The sequence below is a fragment of the Ziziphus jujuba genome, chromosome 1 (assembly GCF_031755915.1).
Source record: "Ziziphus jujuba cultivar Dongzao chromosome 1, ASM3175591v1".
Lineage (NCBI taxonomy): Eukaryota > Viridiplantae > Streptophyta > Magnoliopsida > Rosales > Rhamnaceae > Ziziphus > Ziziphus jujuba.
The window spans coordinates 36,447,094-36,456,772 of NC_083379.1; positions in this window are offsets into that span (position 1 = coordinate 36,447,094).

Here is a 9,679-nt window from a genome sequence, read left to right on the forward strand (position 1 = left end):
TCAGTTAACCACATAACATAAACCAAAGTGATCAATTCAATTTCAAAAACCACCCAAAATCATACCACACCAAACCATTCCCACCCCTAACTAGGAACTCACCTCTATTAGCAAACATGTCACTCTCTACTAATATTGTTATCAATTTAGCTCCTACATTCGATATGAGAATTTTCGTGCAAAGCTTCCCAGCATGAGTTCACCCATCCTTAAACTACTCTCGTTTGAGTATGCTAAACTTCAAAATTCTTTCAAAACATGAAGTCAACCACTTTGAAAAGGCATTGGTATTATGAATCATTATATTTAAATCAACCCCCATTCCATATCCAAGCGATGTGAGATTGAACATCAGGTAGCCTACCACTACCTCCTGTATCACCTACATTGATCGTCACAATCTATCCTTCTTAGGGCTCAGCATCCTCATTGGCACAACTTTTGATTGGGTACAGACTTTAATTCCATCCGTAACACCCCCTCCACTAGCAGACTTGTCACTCTCTACTGATATATAATTATAGCTTCCATCCTTGTTTATTTGGTATCATCTACTGAATAAAGAAAGAGCAAGAGTCAAAGAAAAGATAGCGATTCAAATCAAGATTTATATGATACCCTACTTAAAAAATTAAAAACAAAAAATAACAAAACAACCTCATCTCTATTGACAGACCTATCACTCTCTGTCGATATACAATTATAACGATATTATGTCAGATTACTTGTCTTCGCATCCAAATCGGGGTCATATTATCCCTAATTTAGCCACTGCACTCGATATAGATTTTTTTGTTCAGAGCTTCCCACAAGGTCACTCATATTTGGACTACTCTCGTCTGAGCATGTTTAACTCTAGTGTTTTTTCTGTTACAATTGATTTAAAAATTATTAAAAATTATTTTATATTATATGAAGAAGGATTTTACTGAAAGACTAAGTCTAAATTGTTTTTAACATCGTAAATTAATTCCTACAAGATAGTACCTTTTAACATACATATATTTAGTTATTTAGTAAAAGTCAGTTTCCTATTTTATCTAATATTTCAACATATATATTAGTTTATTTACGTTAAAAAAATTGGTTTCTAACGTTTATTTTTATTATTAAGTTAATATTTTTATTCCTAAAAATCATCCAAATCCATAACAATCGCTTGTTCTACTACAAATAGAAGCTTTTCTCATTTAGAAATACACAGCCAAAAAAAATATATATATTTTTCTTCTTCTCTCAAATCCTCCATATTTCCTTTACAAAAATCATTTTATTACTATCAAATATATTTTAGTATATATATTTTTAGCATTATAGGTGTTCTAAAAAGTTCGTGGAAAGTTCTATTACTGCACCTAAGAACTCCTGAAGGATTGTGGTATCTTTAGAGAGAAACGTATTAATATTACCAGTGCAAAAGGGGGAATATCTTATCTAAGGATAGCGCATTATATGTGCCTCGATCTATCATTTACAGACTATGTTTTATTTAATTATGTTTACTTATTTGTTATTTATTTATGAATGAAGTTTATATTGGCAGATATTTATTCTCCTGTGTTATTTTTCTAATACTTTCAAACTCTGAATATCTGAAAATGCCTCAGCATTATGAGAATGACTATCATTACATTTGAATAATCTCCTAATTTACATCCAAATAATGTGGGATTGAACATTAAGTAGCTTACTAGTATTCTGAACCTACCCACACTAGTCATCACAATCCACCTCCTCGAGGCTAGCGTCCTTACTGACACTCCGGTTAGGTATAGGCTCTGTTACCTTTATAACATCCCATCTCTACTGGCAACCTATCATTCTCATAGCTTTAAGGCCTTTTCGAAGTGATTGGCTTCAGGGTTCGAAAAAAAACTCAAAAGTTAAGTGTGCGCGGTTGAAAATAGTCAAAAGATAAGTAATCTTTTGGGAAGCTCTAAATAAAAAACTTTATACCAAGTGCGGTGGCTAAATTGGCATAAATATTGACAAAAAATAACAAATCTGCTAATAGAGGTTGGATGTTACAGATGATATCATAACCTATATCCAGTTGGAAGTACATCAACAAGGACGTAGGCCTCAAGGGTGGTGGATATTATAGATTAGTGTGGACAAATACAGGGCACTGGTAGGCCACCTAGTGTCTAATGTCACATTGCCTGAGTATAGATCAAAGGATGATTCAAATGTAATAGTAATCATTCTCATAACACTTAAACTTTTTCAAAGTGGTTAGTTTTATGGTTCGAAAGAACTGTAAATTTAAGCGTACTTAGGCGAAAATAGTAAAAGAATGGATAACTTTCTAAGAAGCTCTAAACAAAAAATCTTACATTGATTGCAATGGCTAAATTGGGGACAATAACGGAAAAAAGTGACAGATTCGCCAGTGGTGGCGAAGTATTATAAAGAAGATCTAAGAATAGAGAAAAAGACATCAAGAGAGCGCTAATAGATTGGCCAATGCAAACTTTCCAATGTTAAAGTCAGTATGAAAATTAAATATGCCACTCTTAAAGTGAACTTCAGCTAAGTAACAATAAGATGGGTCTAAAAGACGTCTTAAAAAAAATCAAACCTGATGATATTTAGATGTAAAAAGGGATAGATTTGCATTGTGTGTGACCAAACTGTGAGATGAAGGCCACTTGGACCTTCTGTTTGTCTTTGAAAGCTTCTCTACCAGGTAGAAGGGCTCTCAACCTCTCTCAAAATGATAATTAAAAACAATGACAAGTTTTTCCAGCTTGTTATTCATGTATTAGCATTTGATCTTTGGACATCAAATTGCCCATCCTAACTTTTTTAATGGGCTGAGATAAGCTAAAGAGGAACAATGTCCTTTGATTTGTTAATTATGTGGAGGTAACATGCACATCTTTGTGCTTAGCATGTGCTCCTTGCAATTCGGTCTTCTTGGGCTCCAAGTCATTTTTCTAGCAAGTACATACTCACCTAAATATTTTGTAAGTGATGTGGAGTTCTAGATTATTCCTCCACATGCCACTTCCAAATGACTCGATTCCTTTTTGCATATCGTTAGGTCATGATTGAGTTCCCTTAGGCTCCAAGGTGTTATCTTAAGATCATCAAGTTGAGAATACATGTCCTTATGTTGGAAATATGTCTTGTTGGATTACGACCTCATACTATGAGTCCAAATGCTATTCTTGAGCCTGAGGAAGTGTCATGAGATGAAACCTTTCATGAGCCTGCTTAGGTGAGCTAGGGAAGAAATTTACCCATAACAGAGTTCATTAACCAAATTATTAAGTTAAACAAATTGGCTAATAAAGTCACAAATTAAGCACAAAAATATAGTTTCCATGAAAGCGTTTAACATGTAATTTGTTGACATCTTAACATTGACAATCTAAAACAACAAAAAAAGGACAAAATTCAACACACCCACCCTTTCATTTAGAGTACTTACTAATTTCTCATACAAAAATCAACAACAAAAAAAGGACAAAATTCAATACAACCACCCTTTCATTTAGAGTACTTAATCATTAATTCCTCATAGCCAATCTTATTGAAATGATCACAAATATCCTTCTATTATTGGTATAAGCATAACAAGAATGAATTTATCAAAAGGCAGTCAAGAGTATTGAAGACTATGAATTTCTATAATTGACATTTGGAGGGTTCCTATGCAAAAACCAAGCCCCATAATGGTTTAGCTTCCAGGTCAATCGATGCAGAGTATGACCTCAGGTTTGCATCACCAATGCTTAGAAACACATTTTGTTGGACTTAATTTAACAATTTGAAAAAAGAAATATATATATATATATATATATATATATATATATATATATTAAGGTAAAGAAGTAAGTCCAGGATCCTCATGAGTTTTATTGTATTTTTTTTTTTTTTTTTGTTGAAGGTTTCATGATGGAAATATGAAGGGAAAACAATAAAAGAGAATGGATGGGCCTACTTCTTTACATTCCCTTTCTTCATTTGTCATGATTGGTATTGAAGGCTTACATTATCTTTGATTTCCGTTCAGGCCAGTTTTCACACTGATTTAAAAAAAAAAAAAAAAAAAAAAAAAGAACCCAACAACAAGATCAAGAACAAGAAAAAGAAAAAAAAAAAAAAAAACAAAACCACATGGGCTTCCTTTTCTGGTTCACTTGGCAAGTGGCAAGGGCTATGACCTTAACACCCTTCTCTTAGTTCTCTGGAAATTACTAATCTGGCTTGGCCTCTTGAGCAGAAAATTGACAATAAACAGATTATTTTAAGTCTTTAATCCATTTTGCGTTTGCTATGGCCTCTTGAATTTGGTTCGCAGTCCACACCTTTTTCGGATAACAAAAGCCTTATTTTGACCAGTCCATTTAGCTGTGGGCTTCTAGTTCTAAGGGTACGTACGTATCCGAATTGAGCTCCTTTCCGTTAGTATAAACAAAGCCAGACAGAAATTCACCAAAATAAAATTTTAAAAAAAAATCAAATCAAATAAAAAGACAAAAGCTTCCCCCGACCAAAAAAAAAAAAAAAAAAAAAAAAAAAAAAAACTGATAGATCTTTTTCAAAGTAGAGTTCTAATATTAAATCTTCTTTTGAGAAAGCTTTTTATTGGAAAGCTAATAACTGTTTTATTGTTAATCAAAAAAATTTATTGTGAGGTGTTTGACAATAAAACTGTAAAAGTGCTTTCAACTTAAATATGTATAATTTTATTTTTTATTATACATTCAAATAACTTTTTTATATAAGTACTGTTAATTACCAAAATATATATCATCTATACAAATTAATAATATTAAAACTAATGTGGTAAACATTATTATTGATAAATTATATTATATATATATATATATATTTTTAAGATTTTGGCTTTTACATTTAGTTTTTTAAATATATACAAAATAAAAATAAATAAAAAATTTACAATGCCAAAGAAAATAAGGTGATGAGCCAAAATATTTGTAGCATATATATTGGGTATTTTATTAAAATAACGAAGAAAAACTGTAAGTAAAACAGTTTAGTTTTTGGGATAATTATTGTAAACTATAAAGTTTTATTAAATAGAAATTTGTGTTTCTTGCACATAAGTAAAAAGTAAAGCATTTTTTAGATAACCTTAAAATTTAGGCTTTATCAAAAAAATAAAAAAGGTCTAAAATAGTTGGTTTTTTTTTTTTTTTTTTATGTGAACAAATATTTATTGACTGCAGAACCAAATACTTAAGTTGTTTTCAACTCAAAAAAAAGAGCTTTTTGATTTAAAAAAAAAACAAAGAGCTGTCTGATTAAGAAATATGGGTTTGCAGCTCGACATCCATTCTGATTTGTGGTTTAAATAGCACAACTTTTTCTTTTATTTTTCGGAACTTTTTTTCCCCCTATTTGATGCAAGTATAAATAGCTAAACTTTATTTTTAGAGTATAAAAATAGCAAAACTTAGGATCTATTTCACCTCGTTTACTATTTTCAATTTTTAAAATATAAAATAAAAATATTTTTTTATTATTTTGTGAAAATAATGAATGTTTGACCAATTGTATTTATTTGAAAACAATTTAAAAAAAAAACATAAAACATATTTGGGCACAATAAAATTATGTTTTTTTTTTTTTATAGTGTAGCCCAAGATGGCATCTATACTCTATAAAAATATATATATATATAATATCTATTAATATTCACTTAATAAAAAGAAAACACCATTAATTGATGTCATATATATACGTTTATATCCACATTTGCTTACAAAATAAAAAATAAAAAATAGTTCTACATTTTATCGAAAATATTCACAGTTTGAATTTTATAAGCAAATAAAATCAAAGAATAATATTTAAAAGTTGAAGATAATTTGTAATAGTAAGTGAATACATTAGCAATGAAAAAATACATAGAAATAATTTGGTTTCATTAACTTTCGAAAATAGTTACTTAAAAAATTACTTTTATTTGTAGTGATGTTTGAGATGAAAAATGAAGTATATGTAATTACTAATAATAAGGATTAATTAGTTTTAAATATTATATATATATATATATATAATGTGATAAATAAAAGATAATAAAGTAAAAACAAGTGTTATTATAATTTTCTTTAATTTTTTTGGCACAATTTTTTATTTAATTTAAACAAAAGGAATACTACTCTATAAGAAAAAAGATATGCACAACAGATCTATTATTATTATTATTATTATTATTAATTATTGTTGTTGTTGTTAAACTTTTTAACATAAATGAAATATTAAAAACAAAGAAAATATTTTTGTAATTCAAAAAAAAAAAAACATTTACGTAAAACTGAGAACAAAGAAGGTTGCTTGTATAATTTTGCCTTTAAGCAAAAATAAATAAATAAATTTGCTCAAACATTTTTAATATTTTCGAATTGAAAGTGAAATATGTGGGCCTCATATTATCCAGCCCCACTTTCTCCTAGACCAGCATTCAAGCGCGAGTTTGATGTGTGAATCAACATATTTTTTTTATTTTTTGGATAACTATGAAAATATTTTTTTTATTATCTTTTAAATTTAATTTTCTTTTTCATTTGTTTTGTGAAAAGCTAATAGTCAAACAACATATTTTTATTTTAAAAATAATATTTCATTTTCAAAAACAAACAGTTACCAAAACAGGCCCTTAAATGCTGTCCATTTCTCACACCCAAGCTGCTGGATTTGGTACCCATAATGGAGGTTTTTATTTGTTTAACTTAATAATGAGTTCAATTAAATTGCCATCGTATTGGTATGCATAAATATTGATGAGCCTCAAAGGGGAAAAAAAAAACATATATATATATATATATATATATATATTGATTAGACATTTTTAAATATTAAGAATATAAAGCTAAAGGGACCATATATATTTACGCCTCTTCTATTTCCAATTAAATACAATTTAGATATTCTTATTTTGAAAAAGTAATTCTAACACTACCTCTCAATGTTATCATTTATCAGCATCAATATTCTCAACTAACTAAGATATCCTTTAAAATTACACAAATATTAAAAAAAATTACAGTAATATAACTACATCGTTAAAGGATAAGATTATTCAGAAATAAAAGATATAAAATCAGAAAATTAACTAAAACATAATTAACAATAATATACAAATTTATCCATAAAAAAAACATAACAATAGTATAAAAAAAAATCCATCATGCACGCCTTTTTAATAATATATATATATATATATATATATATATAATATGAGTTTTCCGTTGGTAGGCTATTCTACTGATATGGTACAAAATTAAATAGCGGTAAAGAAAAATTATATAAAATTTTTAATTTTTTTTTATCTATTTATGAGAATTTAGTTAGCTTCCATTAAAGAATTTATTTTCTCTTATTATATTTTTTAATTTTAAAAAATAAGAATAAAAATAAATATTTTAAATTAATAATTTCATATATGATTTACTGATTTTATATGATTTGCTGATTCTACCTTATGTAACAAATGACAAAAGTGAGTTATCTATTTTTTTCTTGAAACTTGCAAATATATGGAAGCATCTATTTTATTTGTAACTTCTATAGTTTTCAATTAATAAATAAATTTTCTTCAAAAAAACAAAAAAGTTAAGTCTTATAAACCCTTATAAAATTTTCTTGAAACAAAGAAGCATAAACCCTTTTAAACAAATATAATCCATACAATTAGTTATGTCTAACCAGTCATAAGCCAGATCTCAACATGAACACCAAGAAAAACAACTAACACTCCAGTTAAAATCTCTGTTCTGGTTGCCTAAATATGACCTATCAGTATCACAATAATGCAGCCTAGATACAAGTGAATCAATAGCCTTGCAAGAAAGAAAAATCAACCTCCCTACACGTAAGTTCACATAAACAATTAGGTAGGCAGATTTCCAATCTTCTCCTATGCCACAAACAGCAAAGTGAAGCCACATTTCAGAAATCCAATACACAAGTCCAACCTCAAAAGGAAAAAGGTGAACTTCACAGAAGTACTCATCAAGCTGATCCATGATCCATCTATGGCCTAATCACATAATAACATGCAAAAAAGGCAAGAATAATTCTCAGACACCAACTATTTGTGAGTTTGAATATAAAAAGTAAGAGTCAAATGGAAGTTATGGCAGAGATGAAAATAGCCAATCTTCTTTTCTAGCTACTGGACCGAGAGAGTGCATATCGAATCATTATCAAAAAACTATGAGCATTTATTTGATAAAAAAATAAATAATGATACTAACAGCAATCATTGAAAGCTATAATATTTCCCAAAAAAAAAAAATGAATTTCCACAATAATTATTTATAGAACTCTTATAATAAGATCAAAACTGTAAGGAGAGCTTCTAAACCCAAAAAAAAAAAAGATAAAAAGAAAAAAAAAAGAAGAAAAAAAAAAGAGGAATTAAAACAATACCTTCATTAAAATTTGAAAGTAAGAAATACAAGAAAAGAAATATCTAAAAACAAGCATCACCAATCTCCCATGTGAAAAAGTCAGAATACCACAAACCTTTGATGATCTATAAGTACCGGTTTGGTAATTTGAAAGTCACCATGCGAAACTGAATGTAGTATAAAATATCACTCATGAAAACAACACAAGAAGCTCAAAGTTAATCATGGAAATGCAACAACAAACATTACACCACCAGTAAACACTCATGAAAACAGTCCTCACTTCTTTTCAGAATATCCATATTATATGGACATCACAGTAGCAAAATGCCAAAATGTAAATCTAATCCAACCCAGTTCATGCTTTTCTGCATATTATGAAAGTATATCATAAGAATTGACATTCACCAAAAAATAAAAATAAATAAATAAATAACTATAAGAATTGACAATTATTATTATTATTATTATTATTTACTAAGCTCTCAAAATGTTGTTGGAAAATGATAAATTTTTTTTTTGAAAAAAAATATATCAAGAATCAAAGATTAAAAGAAACAAAAAATAAAAAATAAAAATAGAAAGATATTATGATTATCAATATGTGAAAATAACTTTTTTTAAACGAAAGAAACAAGAGAGAAAAAAAATCTTAACCTTTAAAATTATGGCCCCAAAAGCTATGCGGCTCAATAAAAATGGCGAACTTTGAATGCCCAAACGCCAAAAAGTGTTATATAGGATTAATTACATATGGGTTGAGTTTTTTAGTAGCGAGAAAATTGAGTGAGAAAAAGAGAGAGCCAACAGTGCAGGAAAAACTGAACAAGGGTTGCAGACGAAGCAGAGAGAGAGAGAGAGAGAGAGAGAGAGAGAGAGAGGGAGAGAGAGAGAGAGAGAGAATAAATAAACTACTGTAATTTGTGTTGCAATGGGCTTCAGGTGTGGACTCCAGCTGAACGGGGCTTAGCATCATTATGGCTAGTTATCGAAAAAAATATTGGCTATTTTCATCTCTGCCATAGATAAGGGTACTTTAGTCCAAACAGATAAAATATTGGTTAGTTTTTAAAAAAATAAAAAAATTTACTATTTTTCTAAATTGCAATTGTAATTGTAAAGTGGCTAGTTATCGAAAAAACCCAAATAATAATTCACTGGCCCAAGCTCTTATATACAAGAATAGGCCCAAAGCGGAAACTGAGTGGGCTTCATTCAGAGGCTGTCAAGCCCTTGAAAACAGAGTTTAGGCCTTTATTCGTGGCGAAATGACAAAATCACCCCTACTG